This window comes from Furipterus horrens, unplaced genomic scaffold, assembly GCF_987537825.1.
Source record: "Furipterus horrens unplaced genomic scaffold, mFurHor1.1.pri manual_scaffold_4, whole genome shotgun sequence".
Taxonomy (NCBI): Eukaryota; Metazoa; Chordata; class Mammalia; order Chiroptera; family Furipteridae; genus Furipterus; species Furipterus horrens.
The window spans coordinates 77,112,169-77,131,946 of record NW_028327174.1 but is presented as its reverse complement, the minus strand read 5'-3'; the positions used below and the strand labels follow the sequence as shown (position 1 = coordinate 77,131,946).

Genomic DNA, 19,778 nt, shown 5'->3' with positions numbered 1-19,778 from the left:
TCTTAACAGAGCTCTTTATTTTGGCCTTCCTGACTTTCTGACGCAGTTTTCAGAGCTACTTTAAAATATTTCCCTGACCTTCTTTTTTTATTTTTTAATCATTTAAAGCAATCAACATTCCAGCATCCCAACATATTATTAAATGTGCCAATCAATAGGCAGATGATTGAGATTTGAAGACATGGAGTTCAAATGAAAAATATGGACAATATGTCAGAGTTTTAATGCGCTCTTTAACATTCAGTCCAAATTCCTCCTGGTCCTTTATCAGCTTCCCTTTCCCTTTTTCTTTTCATTAACTTTTGTCTTCTAGTTATTCATTGCTGCCTTATCACTTAAAAAAATAGAATTAGTGCATCAGATAGGACTAGGTTATACTACATTTGAAAGAGAATCCTAATGGCTTAAAATATTTTATTTTTTCACACACCAGATACCCTCTGAAGATCAGCTGGGGGTTTTGCTCTGTATGATCTTCCCCTGGGAATCAAGTTTACAGAGCAGCCTCCATCCTGAATGAAGGCCAACAAACTATGGCCTGCAGATCAAATCTGGCCTGCTGCCTGATTTTGTAGGACCCAGGAGATAGGATTGCTTTAACATATTAAGAGTTAAAATAAATTTTTAAAGAATAACATTTTCTTTGAAAACTATATAAAAATTATATGAAATTTACATTTCAGTGTCCATAAATGAAGTGTTATTGGAACATAGAAGTGCTCATTCATTTACATATGTATGATAGTTGTTTTTGTTCTACAACAGCAGTTGAGTAGTTGCAACATACAGCCTACAAGGCCTAAAATATGTGTTATATGATCCTTTACAGAAAAATTTAGCCAACGCTTGAACTAGAACACTAGACAGTAAAAGAAAGAATGGCAAATTGTGCACTGAGCCTTAGGCTCCCATGAAGAAGAGACACACAGACTTCTCCTCACTTTCTATTGTCGAAAGCCAGTCACACGGCTACACTGAAGATCAGCAAAGAGGTGAGGAAGTGCAATTCTACCCTGTGCCCAGGAGAAGAAGCAAATATATTTTGATGATCAGCACTGATAATTATCACAAGAAAAATAAATTAGAAAATAATTAGAGACATGGTAAATAGATTCTCTGTTTTACAACTAATTGGCTTATTGTCATAGAAAAGATAACAAATTAACAAGAGCTTCTGGTTACCTCCGCTGAAACCAAAGTCCGAAGATGCCACAGAAATGAGATGGAAGTTGAGGGATCAGAACTTTGCACCAGAAGCATGGGGAGCTCTTAGGGATAGAAGTCTGAGCCTGTTATAACTGAGGGGGGTAGGAGGGGTTGAGGGTTAAGACAACAATCAAATGCAGAAGACTAAGAGGAAATGACAAGGGAAAGTCTGGCAAACAGCTTTCAAATGGTGCCCATTTATTTCTGTAATACAGCCCTCAAATGTCTCTGCTCATCTCTTTGCCAGAGTAAAGCTTATCAGCCTACAACCAACAAAAACAGAGAATAGCCTCTGGAGAGTACAGCTGGGGTTATGATGAAAAACAAGTACAGGCAGGCTGGACCCCATCTTAAGCATTTCCTTCCCTCCTTTACTCTTTTTCCTATCCCTTTAACCCCAATCTGCCATAATTTATAATTATAGCTGAGAAGACCACTTCTTAAAAAGGTCCATGCACAGGGTAAAGTCACTGGAAGGGAACACTTGTTGGAAAATGATGAGGAAGAGAGCACTGCATGAAAGTGGTCCAGCCAAAGGTTCCCCACTCTGAGGATCACCTCCCCTCCCAACCCGGAGGAATATAATGTAGGCCTTTTTAAATTAAGCAGAAGAAGAGAAAGAAATACAACAGAAGTTGAAAAAAATATTATAAACAACTATAAGTCAATAAGTATGAAAACAGAATGAAATTAATAAATTTAATTTAAAACCACAATACTAATTGAAAACTTCAATAAATTAATATCCATTAAGTAAGTTGAAATATTAATCAAAGATCTTCTCAAAAACTACCCAAAAAGGCCCATGTGCAAACTACTTTACATATATATGCTCCCAAAATTTTACTTAAGTAATCCCTTCTTTATACAAATTATTCCCAAGAATTTTTTTAAATGAACTAATTTTTAGGGACTTCTGGCCAAGAAGGACTCATAGGTAGACATACTTCACCACCCTCTACAATCATAAGAAGAAATTTAACTACATCAAAGCCAGAACTACCAGAAAATCAAACCACATGAAAGTCCAACAAACAAAGATACAAAGAAATAATACTCATCCAGACAGGTAGGAGAGGTGGAGCCGGGGCAGAGAGGATGTGGTGTGGCAGTGGTGGCAGCAGCAGCAAGACAGTGACTGTTTACAGCCGGCAGGAGGCACAGTCATACATTGTAAAAGTCAGGAGAGACACCTGGGGAGCAATCCCAGCACCAGACCAGACCGTGAAGCTCATGGTTCCAGCGCCAGGGGAAATAATGCCTCATTGCTTCTGACTATACAAACCAGTGGGGGTTGAAGCAGAGGAAGAAACTGCTGGTCTCTCAGCAGAGTCCGCTTGTTTAAAGGGCCCCCACAGTCCTAGAATGTCTGCAGACCCACCCACTCTGGGAACCACTGTTAGGGCAATAGCTAGAGGGGTGCCAGTCCCATACAGAAGAGGGAGAAGTGCCTGGGAAAGGGGCGAGTGCTGAGCAAGCAGCATTTTTCCCTCTCAGACCCCTCCCCCACATACAGTGCCACAATGTGGTGAAATGGGTCACCCCGCACTGTTGAATGCCTAAGGCTCCACCCCTTACAATGTAACAGGTGTAACAGCTCTACCTAAGACACAGGCAAACACAGGAGGCTGTCAAGTTGAGGAGGCAGAGAAGTATGGCCCAAAAGAGGGAACGGATCAAGGTTCCAGTGGGAGAACTAAGTAATGAAGAGATAGCCAACCTAACAGATGCAGAGTTTAAAACACTGGTGATAACAATGCTCATAGACTTGACAGACATTCCTGAATATGGCAAATGCATAAGAGAAAAAGTGAAGGCTATACTAAGTGAAACAAAGAAAAATCTACACAAAACCAATGATGAAGGGAAGGAAGCCAGGGTTCAAATCAGCGAATCTGAACATAAGAAAGAAATAAACAGTTAACCAGTATAGAATAAAGAAGCAAGAATTGAAAAAAAAAATGAGGAGAGGCTCAGTAACCTCTGGGACAACTTTAAACATACCAACAACCAAATCATAGGGGTGCCAGAAGGAGAAGAGGAAGAGCAAGAAATTAAAAACTCACATGAAGAAACAATGAAGGAAAACTTCCCTAATTTGGCAAAGGAAATAGACATACAAGTCCAGGAAGCACAGAGAGTCCCAAATAAGCTAGATCCAAAGAGGACCACACCAAGACACATCATCATTAAAATGCCAAAGATTAAAGAAAAATAGAGAATCTTAAAAGCAACAAAAGAAAACAAGAGCGTTACCTACAAAGGGGTTCCTATTAGACTATAAACTGATTTCTCAAAAGAAACTTTGCAGGCAAGAAAGGACTGGCAAGAAATGTTCAAATTGATGAAAAGCAAAGACCTACAACCTAGATTACTCTGTCCGGCAAAACTATCATTTAGAATGGAAGGGCAGATTGTTTCCCAGACAACATAAAGCTAAAAAAGTTCATCATCACTAAGCCATTATTAATGAAATGTTAAAGGGACTTACTTAAGAAAAAGGAGATCAAAACTATGGATATTCATCGTCATCGGCAGCCGTCCATCTCAAGAGACGATGGCGTAGCTTCTTGAGAGTCTATCTGCACCGCCGAGAATGGCTGTGCAGTCCGACTCGGGAGTGACAATCCCTGCCGCACTTGTTACAGGTGAAGGCAGATGGCTGTTGTTGCTGCTGTTGACGCTGCTTCCGCCTCGATCTTTTCTGGACCGCCTCCTTGTTGCGCGCAGCCTCTGCGCGTGACGCACCTTGCCTGACCGCGAGCCTCCAGGCTAGGCGGTCGTCTGCTTGAACTTCCCATGTGTTGAGATTGATGGAGCATTGTGTCATGTCCTTTTTGCAGATGTCTTTGAACCGCAGTTTTGGGCGCCCTGTCATCCTCTTGCCTTCTGCTAGCTCGCCGTAGAGGAGGTCTTTGGGAATACGGCCTGCATCCATTCTTTTGACATGGCCAAGCCACCTGAGGCGTCTCTCACTAAGAACTGCATGCAAACTGCTCATGTTGGCTCGCTTCAGCACCTCGGTGTTGGGGACCTTATCCTGCCAGGCGACATGCAGGACGCGTCGCAGGCACCTCATGTGGAAGCTGTTGAGTTTCCTTTTGTGCCTTGCGTAGGTGGTCCACGTCTCGCTACCATAGAGGAGAGTGCTGAGTATGCAGGCTTGGTAGATGCGCAGTCTGGTTTTCTCAGTGAGGCTGGAATTGTTCCACATTCGCCGGTTCAGTTTGGCCATAACTGTGGCTGCCCTGGCGATTCTCCAGTTGACCTCCAAGTCGACTGACAGAGAGCTCGAGATGGTGGACCCGAGGTAAGTGAAGTCGTTGACAACCTCCAGGGTGTATCCGTCGATGGTGATGCATGGGGGAGTCCCCGTGCCTTGGGCCATAACGTTCGTCTTTGTCAGGCTGATGGCTAGTCCAAACTCCTTGCATGCGTGGGAAAGGCAAGTGACTAGCTGCTGGAGTCCCTCTTCGGAGTGTGATGTCAAGGCTGCGTCGTCGGCGAAGAGCATCTCACGGATGAGCACCTCTTTGACTTTGGTCTTGGCTCGTAGACGGGCCAGGTTGTAGAGCTTGCCATCGGATCTGGTGTGAATGAAGACACCCTCGCTGCAGTCCTTAAAGGCGTATTGGAGGAGCGTGGAGAAGAAGATTCCGAACAGCGTAGGCGCAAGGACGCAGCCCTGCTTTACTCCGCTGCTGACTGGGAAGGCCTCAGAGGTTGCTCCGTTGTAGGACACCGTGCTGTGCATGTTGTCATGAAAGGACATGACCACAGCAAGCAGATGTGGTGGACAGCCAATCTTCCGTAGCAAGCTGAAGAGTCTGCTTCGACTGACCAGATCAAACGCCTTCGTGAGGTCGATAAAGGCGAGGTAGAGTGGTTTATGCTGCTCGTGACACTTCTCCTGCAGCTGGCGTAGGGAGGAGATCATGTCCACTGTTGATCGGCCAGCTCTGAAGCCACACTGGGACTCTGGGTAGACGCGGGAAGCAAGGGTCTGCAGGCGGGCAAGAGCGACCCGGGCGAATACTTTGCCGATGACGCTGAGGAGAGAGATGCCCCGGTAGTTGTTGCAGTCGCTGCGGTCTCCTTTGTTCTTGTACATGGTGATAATGTTGGCGTCTCTCATATCCTGGGGGATGTAACCCTCCTTCCAGCAGCGACAGAGTAGATGGTGGAGCGGCTGTAGCAGGACTGGTTTCCCGCTCTTTAGGATTTCTGGAGGGATTCCGTCGCTTCCTGGTGCTTACCCGCAAGCGAGGCGGTCGATGGCTTTGCCGAGCTCTGCCGCAGTAGGTGGGGTGTCTAGCTCCTCCATGACTGGTAGGTCTGGGATGGCGTTAAGAGCAGTGTCTGTTACGGTGTTCCTCGTTGCGTACAGCTCGAGGTAGTGCTCGGTCCACCGCCGCATTTGCTGTTCCTGGTCAGTGATGACCTCACCTGTCTTGGACTTAAGGGGGGCGATCTTGGAGGGGATTGGGCCTGTTGCCTTCTTGATACCCTCATACATTCCTCGTGCGTTGCCTATATCGGCGGCTTCCTGGATGCTTCTGCACAGGTTTAGCCAATAGGTGTTGGCACAGTGGCGGGCGGTCTTCTGGACTTTGTTCCTGGCAGCCCGTAGAGCTTGAAGTGTACTGGGAGTGGGCGTGACCTTGTAAGCCAGTAGGGCCTTCCTCTTAGCCTCGATCACGGGTTCCATTTCTTCCCAGTGAACCTCGTACCAGTCAGCGTTCTTCCGCTCTTTCTTCCCGTAAGCAATAATGGCGGAGTTGTATATGGCGTCGCGGAGACGTGGCCAATTGGATTCGATAATGTCATCTGCCGCCACTCCCTCGCCGAGTGCATCTTCCATCTTGTTGATGAATTGCTGGGTCTTAACTGGGTTGCTGGCACAACTGGTGTTGATGCGTGGGCGACCCTTCATCTTGGAGTGGTGCAACCTCTTCGGCGTTATGCGCACCTTGCTTACCACGAGGGCATGGTCCGTGTCGCAGTCTGCACTGTGGTAGCTGCGGGTGAGGAGGGTGCTGCCAATATCCGTTCTTCTGGTGATGACGAGGTCAAGCTGGTGCCAGTGGCGGGAGCGGGGGTGCCTCCATGACACCTGGTGGATCTCTTTGCACTTGAAGAATGTGTTTGTCACGCACAGGCCGTGGTGACACAAAAGCTCAAGCAGTCGCTGACCATTCTCATTGATCTTTCCTCTCCCAAAGTATCCGAGGCAGGTGGGCCAGGCCATGTGGTCAGCTCCTACTCTTGCATTGAAGTCTCCAAGGAGATAAAGAGCGTTACTTCTGGGGATCTTGGATAACGCTTCGTCCAGTGCATGGTAGAACTGTTCTTTCTCTTCAGTGGATATTAAAATGACAACAAATTCACAACTATAAACAACTGAATCTAAAAAATAAAAATAAAAACAAACTAAGCAAACACCCAGAATAGGAACAGAATCATAGGTATGGGGATCATTTGGAGGGTTATCAGCTGGGGAAAAATTGGGGAATTGGTACAGGGATTAAGAAACATAATTGGTAGGTACAAAATAGACAGGGGGGATGTTAAGAATAGTATAGAAAAGGGTGAAGCCAAAGAACTTACATGCATGACCCATGGACATGAACTAAAGGGGGTGGGATTGCTGGAGGGGAAGGGAGCAAAGGGGAAATAAAGTTGGGACAACTGTAACACCATAATCAATAAAATATACTTTTAAAAAAACTCATTTTATTATTCCAAGTTCAAATAAGAAAATAATATCAAAAAAAATAAATTAAGTAGATATAAAAAAAGGATTTGATAAATTTAACACATATGCAGGAAAAACTAAGAACACTAGGAGTAGTAATTCATTAATTTGATAAAGTCTATCTACAAAATAACTAAGGCAAATATTACAATTAATAGTAAAATTTTAGATACATTTTCTTAGGATCCAGAGCAGGACAAGGAATAGTGCTATTGTTACAGAAACAGGGGAGTCCAAAAATCCCTGGAGTTTGCGGCTGGGGAATGGGGAGAAGGAAGCAGCTTTCAGAGTGCCTCCACACGCCTGAGGCTGGTGGCTGGTGTCTTTCATTATGCAAAATTGCTTGGATGCTTCCAAGGCCTCAGGTAGATGGGAGGAGTCTTGAACCAGGGGATGGTATGGAGAGCACACAGAACCTACATGGGGTTCTGTGAATGGTCAGAAGTGTTGGCAACACCCACTGTGTCAGAGGACACAGTCAGGGATATATAGGCAGCTGCGAACACTAGGGGTGGCGCGCTCTGGGGCTGTCTCCCTCACTGGCGGGTGTTTGCAGGGGTGCTCTGGAGAAGGAGAGGAGATCCACGCAGTTTACAGAAAGAAGACAGTTTGCAAGGAGGCTGAGAATCCCGGCGGTTTTGTATTGAGAGCTGAACGGCACCACAGCACAGAAAGGACCTCCCCAATCAGATTGAATGATTGGCAGCTGCTGGTAAAGCTGAACTGTGTTTGGGAAGTAGGGAAACGGTGTTTCTGACCTTCCTAAAACTGATTAGGTTTGGTAGGGGGGAGGTAAGGATATGTGTAACTGTTAAATAAACAATTTTCTTTTCACTCAACTAAAGTATTAAGAGTTGTAATTCTGGCAGCAGGCAATCGGACCCCTAACTAAAGAGCCCGTGGGTTTGTTTTCAATTGGAGCAGCCCAGGGGTTCTGTAACACTATCACTGCTACTACTCAATATACTACTGGAAATTCTACCAAGCAAATAAGATAAAACATAGAAATAAGGATTGTAAAATAAGAGATTAGAATAAACTAAAGAGCAGCAACTATATGCTGCCTAGAAAAGACAACTTTAAATATAAATACACAGATTGGATGAAAGTAATTGGATTTTTAAAAAAGACATATTATATAAATAGCAAGCATAAGAAGGCTAGAGGGACATATTAATATCTGTCCAAATAGACTTCAAGACAAAGACCATTACCAGAGATAGATACAGTTCATAACAATTTAAAGCTCAATCATCAGGAATACATTATAATCATAAATGTGCATGCACCTAATCATCGAGGTTCCAAAATTATGAAATAAAATTTGACAGAATTAAGTAGAAATATAAACAAATTGCCATTGGAGGTTTTATCACCCTTCTCTCAGCAGCTGTTAGAACAAGACAAACTCAGTAACAATGGAAGAATTAAACAACAGTAGCAACCTGATTGACCTAAACATATTTATATAATACTACACCCAAGAACAGAAAACACATTTTCTTTTCAAGTGCACATGGAACAATAACCCAAAGAGAGCACATTCTGGGCTAACACGAGTCTAAATATAGAGAATTGAAATATGGTCAGAGTTTGTCTCGACCATGCTATGACCATAATAGATATAATCTAGAAACCAATAATAATAAAAAATAAAAAACACCCAAAATATTTGCAAACTAGATAACATACTTTTAAATAACTTATGTATTAATGAGGGAATCACAAGACAATTAGAAAATATTTCAAAACTAATTACAATGAAAATACAACATTTCAAATTTTGTGGGATTTCCGAGGAAAACATAATATTTCAAAATTTGTGCTTAGAGGAAAATTTACAGCTTTAAATGCTTATATTAGGAAGGGCAAAAATATATAAAATTGTCTTAGCAAACTAGAAAAATAAGAGCAAAGAAAACAAAAAAATAAGTAAACAAAGAACAAAACAAAAATATCAATGAAATAAAAAGCAAGCAATAAAGAAATTTTTCAAAGCCAAAGCTGATTCTTTGAAAAGATAAATGGAAATATGGTGTGTTTCCCTCCTTCGGCACACCCATCTCTAGCTCTCAAAATGACCAAAGCCTGTCTAGCTCTGGGGCACAGGGGCCTGAGGAGCCCATTTGCTATTGCTCTGGAGGAGGTGGGGCTGGCTCACTCATCAGGGTTTGATCTCCTAGCCTGGGCCTGGGGAACTCACGGTTGTGGGTCTATAAGTGCGGTGCCAGGCTCTGAGACCCAGAGGAAAGACGATTTCAGAGAGCTCTACAGAGCTGTACTGTAGTAGCACAGTCTCTCCTCTTGTAGCCAGAGGACCATAAAACAAGGTGTGGGCTGGCTCTAGGGCTTTCCAGCATACCCCACCATCTATGAGAAAGGCAGGGCACCAGGGCCTCCTTAGACCAATGCAGCATCTCTGGGTACCCAAACTGCAAGCAGAGCCTGGGCTCTTGCCCTAGAGAGGCAAACCCTCATGAGCAGCGTGAGAAGACTGTCAGGGCTCTCAGAAGAACCTGGAGCAGCATTGTGCCTGAGGCTCAGTGAGAAGTCTGAAACATGCCACAGAAGAAATATATCTGTCTCTTTTTAAAAAAGAAGAAGGATGAAAAGGAGGAGAAGAATGATCAGGCCTCTCTCCCATTGCTTCACATTCCCCACCCCCATCACCACAATTCTGGATCATGAACCTTCACTTAAGGAGCCCTTAAGAAACTGACCTTTGCTCTTTAATCAATAGCCACATCTGTAATGCTGTGGTCACTACAAAGGTTTTATTCTTCAGGCTCTGATGTGAGGGAATTTGAACACTAACTCTAGCACCCATTCCACCCCTTTTCATCAGGAATAGCTCTTAAAGTCCTACCTCCCTTAGCCTGCATCTAGGTTCATAATAAATCTCATTTTATTTAATACTTATTTATTTTATTTGTGCTTAATCATTTGCAGTCTCTTCTTTCCATACCAATCCTGGTACATTAGTTGGCTTGAGGGACACACACACACACACACACACACACACACACACACACGCACACACCACTCCTAAGGCTATCCAAGGGTCTGTTAACCTCCAGCAGACTTATTCTCTGTGCACCTGCCTCAGCTCCATTTTCAGAGAGGCATATTGCCAAAACCAGAGAAGAATTCTATGCCCATATAACACACCTTCACTTTCATTTTATTACCAGATGCCTGTGGATTTTTTTTTCATTTATTTAATCTTTGTTGTATTTTTTCACTACATTTAGTCCCCTTATATCCCCTCCCCTCAGCAATCGCTATACTGTTGTCCATGTCCATGAGTCATTTCTTCTTTTTCCTTCATCCCTCTACCTATTCCCTCCCATCCCCACCAGCTGTCATCTGTTCTCCATCTATGAGTCTGACTCTGTTTTGCTTGTCAGTTCAGTTTGTTCATTAGATCCCACAAATGAGTGAAATCATATGGTATTTGTTTTTCTCTGACTGGCTTATTTCACTTAGCATAATGTCCTCCAGATCCATCCATGCTGTTGCAAAGGATAAATTATCATCTCTTTTATGGCCAAGTAGTATTCCATTATGTAAATGTCCCATGATTGTTTTATCTACTCATCTACTGATGGACACTTGGGCTGCTTCTGTATCTTGGTGATTGTAAATAATGCTGCAATGAACACAGGGGTGCTTATGGTCTTTCAAATTAGTGATTCTAAAACTCATCCAAACATACCTCAGTGAGATATTTAACACTTGCTTCCCTTTCCCATCCCAATTTCCCATGGAGTCTAGAAAGAGTGTTTCCTGGATTTACATCATGCACACCCACACATAGAAAGTGTACGTTTGGCTTAGCACGTGATATAGGCCACCAATGAAAGGATGTTTACCATTAAAGTATTTTATTCTTGCTATTTGTACTCTTTTCAAAAAAAATTCTAAAGGAGCATATTTGCTTTTAAAGTGAATACAAATGATGTTTTAATCTACTGTTTCTAATAGTTTTGGGGGAAAGAGGTGTCCTAACTTCACAGTTAGCACTGGCTAGTATAATTTCTCATGCACACCAATATCTGGAGAACAATATACCCAAGTCCCCTTTCTACACCACAGGGAAATCTTGTTTTGAAATTTGGACAAGTTAGTTGAGCTTCTATTTATATACCTGCAAAACAGCAGTAGTGTTTCTTACCTCACATGGTATTGTGAAGATTAGAAAGTAAATGTGAAGTCATTCATAACACATCATATAAATTCAGCTAATGATATTTTAATTGGACTGGCAACTAGTTCCCATTTGGATGTCCTGGTTTTCTTAGTTAGGTATTATTAATTACAAGTAATACAAACCATATAAAATTAGCTTTTAAAAAATAGAGACATGTTTCATAAAAATGCCATAGTGCATGTGGATGTAAAGTGCAGCATAGAGAATACAGTTAATAATATTGTAATAACTATTCATGGTGTCAGATGAGTACTAGGCTTACTGGGGTGATGACTTCATTAAGTAGATAAATGTGTAATGACTATGTTGTGTACTTTAAGCTGATATAATATTGTACATCAACTGTAATTTAACAATAGAAAAAAGAGAAAACCATATCTTTTTTTTCTCTTTATTTTATTTTTCCATCACCATGATACCTCCCCCCCCCCAAACAAACAAACAAACTAGAGCAGGAAAACAGCAGAGACTTGTAATGGACTAAAATAAAAAACTGGAAGATTCCCTGGGATTCTTTCTATCTTGTCTCTTGTTTTATTAGTTCTATCTTATTCTTCTTCAATGTTATCCTTAAAGCCAGGCTCAGAACTTTAGAGGGCTCTACTCTTGCCCTTCCCTTGCTGTGCTCATTTCCATGAGGCAAGGAGGCAATGGGGTTAAAAAGATAATGGCCCCATGTATGCATAGCCTCCCCCATGCATGTGTGCAAGCAGGGAGTACCTAGGAACTCTCTGTATTTTCTGCTCAATATTGCTGGGAACAAAAAAACTGCTCTAAAAAAAAGAAAAAGATAAAGAAAAAAAGCTGTGCTTTTCCAGAGCCTGCGCAGCCTCTTCTAGAACGTGGTCTGGCTACTTGAGACCCAAGAATTCCCTGCCTCCAGTGGGCCTGAGTTTATTCCTAGGACCTGTACCAGTTTCTTTCCTAGGTCTGTCTGCCCAAGGACAGTCTGTTCTGTAGCCGTGATCCTCTAGTCTCAAAGCATGGTCAAGGTGGGTGGTGCTTGAATGAGCTCATGGAGTGTACATGTACATGTAATGAATGGCCCTTTGTGGTACTGCTGAAAAGAGGAGAGTCTACAGACCATCTGTCTCCCTGTAAAGCCACTTTCCACTGTGGAATTCTGAGGAGTCTCAAGATTTTAAGTCTTCAAACCTCACCTCCCAGGTGGTTATGAATTGTATTTGTCAAGATAGAAAATATATGATTTAATAGTTTGTTTTCTTAATTTATGTCTCCCCAATATTTAAACACACGACAGGGTCCCATTAATGTTGGGGATAATTCAGTTCTTTCCAAAAGGTAACAAGCAATAGGCTCACTCAACGGTGGAGAACAAACTCCCTTCTCTCAACTCTGACTGTGATGGAGTCCGGGAGAGAGTCTGATTAGCTCAGGTTGTGGAGGGAAGGAGGGCTTCAGCCCCTGGCCTACTTGGTTGAGTACTTTAGAAGTGAGCCTTTTCATAGAAATAAGACTGTTGGGGAGGGAGACATCCTTGTGATAGAATGGGAGTTTCCCAGAGAAATGTGGCTAGATAGATTGCCCACTGAGTATCTAACTTCACAGCTTAAATAAATGCAAACTTTATTTCTCTTATTTCAATTGGACAAACTGATGAAAAATCAACATATTCTAATTAGAAGACAAATTATAGCATGCTATTTTTTAGTATTTTGACAGTTGGCTTTAATAGGAACACTATGGTGGAGAGGACATTTCTGTTAAAGAGAAATTAAAGTTTTAATAAAATGATATTTAATCCCATCTTCATGTAGTTTTAAAAAGTGATCAGTGTATTACTACAAGTTTAATACTTTTTTCCTTATTACTAAATCAAGCTAAATTGTTTTTTAAACATTCCATTGACTTATTCTTCCCTATCTCCTTTGTTAAAAAAAAAAAGGTAACAAACCTAATAAGGTATACAATGTTTCCTTAAAAAAAAAAAAAAAGAAAGAAAACACTTGCCAAGCCTTCTAGCTATAACAGAATGAATACGGTTCATAACTGGGATCACTAACTGTCCTATTTGAAAAAATACAAAGGACTGGAAACTAGTATTTGCTTTGGATACGAGAAAAGCATGTAGAATAACATTGTTTCGGCAAGACTATCTTCATGTGACAGTATGAAATATGGGAGAAATGAGAAAGTATACTTTCAACCTTTTCTAAAAGAAAAGGAAAACCTCCTCGTCAGAAGAAGCACAGCATACGTTGTTACTGTTTCCATATATTTACTTCACCTCAAATAACCTAGTGTTACTGCTTACACTTAAACTGAGAGGTTCATCAATTCTACCCAAGTCTGAAGCTTATCCTCCTCTACCTCTTATGCAGACTAAACTGCTGGTTTCAGATTTCATTTCGTTCCCATAGACAATATGCTACCATCCAGAAGTCATTGGCAATTCTAAACAAAGGCATTATTTGCTCTGGAGCGACAGAGTGTCCCTAATTCTATATTGAAAGGGCGTATGGGCAGTAATCCAATTACAGTGGGAAATAGAAGGGAATCTTCAAACATTTTCATTTGAATATACATTTAAAGGACCTTTAAATACTATGAAGCCCCTATAACATGTTTAAATCTAAATACATGATTTTTCTCCCATATAAATTCATATAATAACAAAAGATGCAAATCCAACTTACTTATTTTAGAACATGTGACCATGTTCTTCTTTAACTGTTCTTTTTGCTCCTTGAATTCTTTTTTTTTTTCCACATCCCTCACAAAATTGTATGATGTAATATATTTGGTGTTTTCTACCTCATGTAATCACCTCTGTACTGTTTCTTTGCAATAAAACTATGAATGTAAATTGAAATTAAGTGGAGTTCTTTTCCTGTAACCCCAATGATCTAAGTGTTTCATTAAAAGTCTTCTGGTTATCATTAGTATTAATTATTAATAACTGAAACCATCATAAGTATTACACATTTGCAGTATGCTAATATTGGAGATGGAAGAGAGGTAGTAGGCCCTTTTTAATCAGATAGAAACACAATTGTGAAAGAAAAGACAGCAAAGAAGTACAATGACTCATCACCATGGGGAAATTCTCAGGTAAATCAATTTTTAGAAATAATAAATGTGAAAGTTGAAAGTTTAATTTCTATAAATTCACTTTCATAAAGTCATATGTGTCCAAGAATGCACAGGAAAAACTTGTGTTTCCAGGCATTGCAAACTTTGCTTGAAGATCTTTCAGCTAGATGAATTTACCTAAGGCTACATTTAAATAGTAAGCACATTATTTTACATAGATTGTCTGTACCAATCAATAAACCATTAGAGTTTTGTAATGATGTTTTTATTGAACATTAAAGAAAATCAACCTGGAAATGTATTATTATTTTTACTTGGACTTGCCTGGGAGGCATTGGGTAGAGATTAATGAAGAACTACAATAAAACCAGCTTTTTATCACTCCTTTTCATAGCCACATTTTATCATTCTTACCGTTTGTTCTCCAGAAGCTGTTGGTCCTTTCAGTCCTTCCTAAATTACACAATGCTTAGTCAGTTTAAGATTGCTGGCCTATATGGAGAGATCTGCTCTTAGGAAAGTGGTGTTCCCTTCCATCTGTGCTTGCAATTGACTCAATCCAGTCTGAATCTCTATCTTGTCTTGAAACACTTGCTGAAAGAAGTAAAGAGGCAGCCAATACATTCTAACATCCTGAATTATTTTATACCTTCTCTCCTAGAGCAATGGTCTTCACGAGCACTTGGTTCAAGTTATTACAGATGACAGCTCTTCAAATATTTTTCCTCTGTCTAATAACAGTATCCAGCTTTGCAGACAGCAGTATCTCTATTCTTGCACTCACCACGTGACCACTCAGCCAATGCCCACTTTTAGATACCAAATTCTCTCTCTCTTTTTTTTTTTTTTCAGATAAAGGTTCAGTTGCTATAATAAGACTCAGAGCAACAGTGTTTTAAGCAGAATAGTTTATTTTCATGTAACAGTCCAAGTTTAAGCAGAACTGGTAGGGTAGCTTCACGGTACTAGAAACCCAGGGCTCATGTTATCTTGTTGCTCTGTTGCCCTAAATAGTTGCCTTCATCAAAGAAGTCTCAGCATCACACCCACATCTCAGATAGCCGGAGGAGAAATGAGAAGCAGGGAAAGATATGCCTCTTCCTCTTAAGGGCATGACCCAGAAGTTGAACATGTTACTTATGCTCACATCCATTGGCTTCATCACATAGCTACACCTTGTAGCAAGGGAGGCTGAGAAATGTAATCAGTTAGTGGGTGGCCACATGTCCCAGCTAAAAATTTAACCACATGGAAAATTATTGGGGAGAAACTAGCAGACTCTGCTATAATGTCTACAAAAAAAAAAAAAAAACTGAGTACATTACCTATTCAATGTCAAAGGAATCATTTAGACTACTGAGTTATATACAATAACTGCCACTTGATCGGATCATGTGAAATTATCTGTTCAGTGATTGTTTTCTCACTTGAATGGGTGAAAATTACCCCTTAAGTAGTAACTCAAATTGTGTGGCACGGCTTTATATCACATCAAACGAAATGCTAAGAGCAAATAGATTAATGTTTTCTGAAAAGAACCATGATTTACTTTAAAGGACGCTGAAGAAAATACACATTTTCCTCACATACGCTTTCATTTTCATTAGAATATTATATCCAGAAAGCAATTTTTCCTTCCCTTCCTCATTCCTTTTCTCTTTCCCTCCATCTTCTCCTTCCCAGATTAATGTTTAACAAGCAGGTATATTTACGCCAGGAGTTTTCACATGTATTCTATCCTACTTAAGCCATACAACAATCATATGAGGTATGTACCATCCATCCTTGATTTATAACTGAAAATCAGAGAAATTTACTGACTAGATTAAGATAATCACACTATGATAGTGGCTTGCTAGAAACTTCTAGGAAGCCATAGATTTCTGTCCCAGCCAAAAACAGATAATAGGCTTATGTCGCTTTCTCTGAGAGGACCAAACATTGCAGTCTAATAGATCAGAGAAACATAAGTATAACTGGTTTGAAGAGCAGTTTAGAGCATGTGGCAGAGACTGCTTGCCACCGTCCAACATAGGTTCTTTCCTTTTTTCTCAGGAACAGGACCTCCAATTTAGCTGCACACAAGTTTGCATCCAAGTATGATCAGTGTAAGCAAAATCTTTCTCTATACCATATAGGAAGTGTCCTAAAAGGAAAAAGGCAAAGCCTCCTTCTTTCATTATTACTTTTGCAGGATAAAATGTAAATATGACATTGGAGACTGTTGTGGATTAAATTGTGCCTCCCTCCAAAAAATAAATTTGCTAAAGTTCTAATCCTTAAAACCTATAAAAGGGACTATATTTTGTCTGTTCCTCTTCTGCTTAGGGGTTGAGATACACAAATACCACTATGTTATAATTGCCTACAGTATTTAGTAACATGCTGTTCAGGCTTATAACCTAGGAGCCATAGGCTACACCATGCAGCCTTGGTGTGTAGCAGGCTGTACCATCTAGATTTGTGTAAGTGCACACTGTAAGGTTTGCACAACAAAATTCCCTAATGACACATTTCTAAGAACATATCTCTGTTGTTATTGGCATACATGACTGTATTAAATACTTGTACTTACATTAAGTATATAAAATAATCAAATTCATATAATCAAAGGGTGGAATGGTGGTTGCCAGGAGTTGAGGAGAGGAAGAAATAGGGAGTTACTAAATCAATAAAGTTTCAGACAAGCAATATGAATAAGTTCTAGAGACCTGCTGTACAACACTATACCTACAGTCAACACTAAAAATTGGTTAAAAGAAAATTAAGTGATCACCTCACAATAAAATAAAATATAAAATGAAACTGATCTTCCATTACAGACAGTTCAAGAAGCACTTTTCTACACCAGGGATCAGCAAACTTTTTCTGTAAAAGGTGAAACAGTAAACATATAGGCTTTTCAGGTCATATGATCTCTGTTGCAAGCACATAAGTATGCTCTTTTAGCAAGAATGCAGTCATAGACAATCTAAATTAATGACAAGGCTGTGTTTCAACCAAGCTTTACAATCAAAGACAGATGGTAGGCCATACTTGATCTGCAGGCTGTAGATTGCCAAAACCTGTTTTAGACCCTAAACTTCCAGGGAGTGGATGTCTCCTTTGTTTTATTCTTCATTGTGTTCCCAGTGTCTAAAATAATCTCTCACATAATAGGTACTTATTAAATTGTATTGAACAGATTAATACAATTGATCTCTGTTACAAGTGCAGAAGTTACTTGCATTGAGGTGATAGTCCTATGTCCATCAGAGTCCCCAGTGCCTTGGATGACCATGATAGGTTGTTAACTGGTCCTGGTTAACAAGATAAAAATGACTATACTCATTCCAAGGATTGAATATAGTCTGGGAAGCTAAGGCAATCACGGGTTGCTTTAAAGAAAGAAGGAAGAGCACATTGGCACTTGGTACAGTTTCATAGATAGTTCAAAAAGGACTTTTCTACTCCAGGGATCAGCAAACTTTGTCTGTAAATGGTGAAATCGTAAACATGAGCTTTTCAGGGCACACAGGGTTTTAAGGAAGGTGTGAAAGTTTGGGAGGAATGGTGGGGGAAGTTTAAGGAGGAATGTGATGAATTTCTTAGCTGAGGTTGGAGAGTTGAGTGAGAGGTGGCAGTGACCCAGAGGGTAGCAGTTTCCTCTAAAAAGGAAGGTTTTAGTGGCCCCGGTAGATCAACCAAGATGGAAGATAGTTTGATTTATCCATGTCGCCATCCTCTTTAAAAATCGTGAAGGTGGAAGGGAGACCGCGATTGCCGTTTCAAGGCAACTCGGAGCCGCCGCTAAGTAGATCCAGTAAGGATAGCCGACCCTTCCGAGTTGAAAGAATTTACGGACAAGAAGTTATCATTGAAATTAAACAGTAGCAGACATGTCCAAGGAATCTGAAGGGATTTGATCCTTTTACAAATCGTGTGACAGATGAATGTGCAGAGATCACAGCTAAGGGCCACAGAAGAATATTGGAGGAGTGAAAATAAGAGGAAGTAGTACCAGCATGTTCGAAGCCTCAGAAATAGTATCAATAATGGCTGTGTTTTGCAGAGAAATCAAATGTTTCGACATGTGGTCTCTCCAACGGGCCTGTTTTACTACGGTGTAAAAATCAGGTCATGTGCATGTCATATTAAATTATTTTATTTAAAAAAAATTTTTTTAAAACTCTGACCACTTCTAAGATCAGGTCCAAAATCCACTGCCTGACATATAAAGTCCATCATTTGTTCTCAATCTACCTTTCTAGTTACTTCATGCCAAAAGTCCCTCTCCCAATATGTATTTTTTCTTAGAGCCACACCGGGCCATTCACCATTTCCCTCAACATGCCTGGCACTTCCACAAAAAGATGCCTTTGCTCTAGCTATTCTGTGGCCTACAATGCCTCTCTTTTCCTCTCCGTCCAGCAAATTCTTATCCCGCTTTGAGACCTATACTATGACTCTTTCATGGCTCACTTACCCAGATAGCTGATCTCTCATGCCACTGCTCTGCCATTACATTATACCCCAATTATTTCTTTCCATGTCTGTCCTTGTGCTTAGACAGGGAACTCCTTGAAAGGTAGGCTTAATATTCTGGTGCTTAAGCAGAATTAGCAAAAATGCAAAAAGCCCATGATGCCACATTTAAAGTAATGATAGCAGTATTCTGTCCTGCAGTCTCTCTTGTTACACTAATTTTCCTTTCTGTACTTATTCCTTTCCCAGCTGAACCTTCTGTTTTGTTACTCTCACACCCAGACACAGAAGAAAACATCTCTATGCATGGTTGATAAGCTTATCTGTAAGAAGGGCCAAATAAAGGTTTCAATTGTGTTTTTAAATTAATATTTAAGTATTTTTAATATTACATTCCCCATTGATCTTCTTCATAAGGGCATGAGGGAGAAACTAAAAGAGAAAACAAACAGAAAGACAAAGTAGGCTGGATCTCACCACTACAATTCACCATAGAAACCTCAAAGAGTAACAGAATTCTAAGAAAATTTCCTAGACCAGTTCCTTAGGGAATTGAGACTTACAAAGACACTTTAGAGAACTTTTCAATCCCATGTGCATTTTCAAGGAAATGTAACTAGTATATTTGTATTAGTTAAATTACATTTAACTTGTCAGTATAATATACTGCGTCTAACACATTTCCAAATCTATCACATTTCCTTAGTAAACAAAACAATCTACTTTTCCTCTATTAACAGGGTGTTGTTTTCCAACTGAAAATTGGTGCATAATAACATTAATTAAACCAAAATTTCAGTTTCTTCAAAATATTGTTCTCAAATAAACACAATAGAGTTCACAATCTCTGGGTTAGTATGTACCATCAGGGAACTGCAATGGAAACGGACGTTTTCTCTTTCTTTTCTTTCTTTTTTCCTTTCCTTCCTTCCCCTCTTTCTTTCTTTTTTTCCTCTTAGATTGTGGTGTTATAAAACAGTTTCATAGCATCATCATGATAAAATGTTTTAATTTTATAACAATAAATATATTTTTAAAGATATTTGAGGTTACACAGAACACAAAGAGTTTCATAATAAATCTTAAAGA

General features: G+C 40.3%; 1 pseudogene; it reads left to right on the top strand.

Annotated features, from left to right (window-relative positions):
* LOC150012258 (putative small nuclear ribonucleoprotein G-like protein 15 pseudogene) overlaps positions 1 to 18,334 on the top strand; it is a 32,047-nt pseudogene extending 13,713 nt beyond the window's left edge.
* Positions 18,335 to 19,778: the final 1,444 nt, after the last annotated feature.